The sequence below is a fragment of the Bubalus bubalis genome, chromosome 2 (assembly GCF_019923935.1).
Source record: "Bubalus bubalis isolate 160015118507 breed Murrah chromosome 2, NDDB_SH_1, whole genome shotgun sequence".
In the NCBI taxonomy this organism is placed as follows: domain Eukaryota; kingdom Metazoa; phylum Chordata; class Mammalia; order Artiodactyla; family Bovidae; genus Bubalus; species Bubalus bubalis.
In genome coordinates, this window is record NC_059158.1 from 74,874,969 (window position 1) to 74,877,475 (window position 2,507).

Below are 2,507 nucleotides of genomic sequence, written 5' to 3' on the forward strand. Positions count from 1 at the left end.
GGTAGGCCCCCTCCTGCCCTCACTCCTAAATCCTGTGCTGCTTTTCATCAAACCTCTTTGAATTGTAATTATCTGCCGATGGCCCCGGGAGATCCCTGAGAGTAGGGACCGCTTTGTAAAGATTTTTCTTAACCTTGTGAATGCTCCCAAGTGTTGGGGATTAAATGAAGGAATGACAGGATGGGAGAGACAGCATGGGGTGGAAAAGACAGACAGGATTTGGAGAAGGCAGGTGTGGTGGGGGTTTGGAGTTGAGGGCAGCCAGAGACAGGGTTGGGTTGAGCAGACTGTGCGACCTCTGGGTAAATACAGGTGCTGGGTGTATGTGGATACTTCAGTCTGGAGGGCGGGGGAGAGGCTGGGATAGAGAACCAGATGGGGGCCACCAGTATAAATGGTGAGGGGCAGGGACTGGAGCCGCTGCAATGGCTGTGCAGAGGCCACGTAGGAAGTGCAGGCAGAGAGCCTGGGAAGCCTCAGCACTCATGGGGTGGGAGAAAACACGATAAAGAGAGCAGGGTCTGGGAGGTCTGAGTGGTTCCAGCAGAAAGAGGAAGAAAGCTGTACCAGGAGGCTTGAACCTTGGGTCAGAGGCTGGTAAGAGACCTGAGCACTGAAGTCGGTTGACTGTGTGCCTGGCCCTGGTCTGTGCTTTGCGTGGATCATCTCAGGTGAGCTGCAGATCAGTGTTAGGATAAACCTGTTTTTATAGATGAGTGAATTGAGGCACAGATGGGCTAAGCTGCCCAAAGATGTAGGGGAAGGAAGTGAAGACTCAGGGACTCCATCACAACGAGAGAGAGATAACCTCCAAGTGCAAGTGAGGCTGGAAGAGTGTCCCCAGGGGGTGGTATTAGAGAGCCTCGGGCCAGTGTCTGTGACGAGGGCCCTGGCCAAACTGCAGGGGAACTGGTGAGTCAGCAATCAGCCAAGGAGACAGTGAGTGACTGTTTAATGAAGTACAGGGGCGCTTGCAATTTCAAGAATGTATTTGATATCAAGAAACAATTGCCAGTTTATACTTTTGGGATTTTAATTTCTTCTAAAAATCATCTTAGCTGGTTATGGGGTAGCCTGCAGGGTTTGAGAGCTTCTTCTGCTGCCAAAAACATGGAGACTTTGCCCTACATCCCACGCGTAGTGCTCTGATGTCCCAAACTGGGCTGAAGAAGCGGCCCGGGTGGCTGACCCTGACGGTGTGCACTCTGCTGGTGGTGTCTTATTCTCATCATCGGAGGAATGACTGATGATGTCACTGTGGAACCTCCCAGTGTCGGATCCATGACTGATGATCGTGGCGTTGGAGGCCTGCAGTTTTCTTGGCCTACAGAGCAAATGGACAGTATAGTATGAAGGACCGCAGCCAGCTTCCTGTTTACAATGGGAGGCTTAGGTTTCATAATCCTGGGCTGATCCAATGCAGCAGACATTCCAAAACTCAATAGATTTCTTGTTCTGTTCATTGCATTTTTGTCCTATAGAGTTTTTTCATGGCTAGGGTATTCATGAGAATGAAACTGCCAGGCTATCTGAATGTTAACATGCCTTCTGAGAAAAAATCAGTGGATAATGGATTTGCTCCTGTTAATAAAGTTTTAAAGGCTGTATCAATCCTCTAACATGAAATGTGGGAAAGAATGAAAAGCAGCAGAAAAAGAAGCATCTGTGAAAAGATAGGAAGCATATAAAGCTCAGACTAGAAAGCCTTCTGCATATGGAAGAGAGAAGCTTATCACAGTATTTTTTTCCCTGCTGACCTATATGACATACATTAATGATGTGAAGTGACATGATCTTAGTTTTTTGCTTCTTAAAGAAAATATACTCCATTTCTACAACTAGATGACTAAATAAAACAATCTTTTTTACAACCCTCTTAACATGTTTTGGAGATGATATTTCTAATTTTCAGAAATTAATGTGAAATCAGGAAGCAAGATCCCATATACTGAGAACCATGGATGGCTGATCAACTTTACCTATGGTGCTTTACCTTTAAAAAGTATGTGATAGTACATTGTTTCAGATATATATTTAAAACTGTTTCCTCAGTAGTAAGAAAGGAGCAGAAATAATTTTTTTCTAATTAAAAAAACTACCTTTGGGTCTTCCCTGTGGTGCAGTGGCTAAGACTCCACACTCCCAGTGCAGGGAACCGGGTTTCAATCCCTGGTCAAGGAACTGAATCCTATATGCCACAACTACCCAAAATGCCTCAAGTAAAAGAGCCCACATGCCACAACTAAAGACCCAGCACAGCCAAATAAATAAGTAAATTAGAATATATATATATATATATATATATATATATATATATATTTAATGGGCAAAAGTTAAAAAAAAAAATTCTTTGAACATAGCAATGAAAATTGAAGCACCTCTCCATTGCTTTGCTATCTTCCTCCTTAATGCAGAGCTGGCCATAACTAACACTGCAGGCCTTTCTGTTCAATATTTGACATTATGGATTTTCTTACGTTTCCTTTGTCCATAGACGCTTTTCTAGA

At 44.2% G+C, this 2,507-nt stretch overlaps 1 pseudogene; it reads left to right on the plus strand.

Annotated features, from left to right (window-relative positions):
* The first annotated feature begins 450 nt into the window (after positions 1-450).
* Positions 451-2,112, plus strand: LOC102402498 (annotated as a pseudogene).
* Positions 2,113-2,507: the final 395 nt, after the last annotated feature.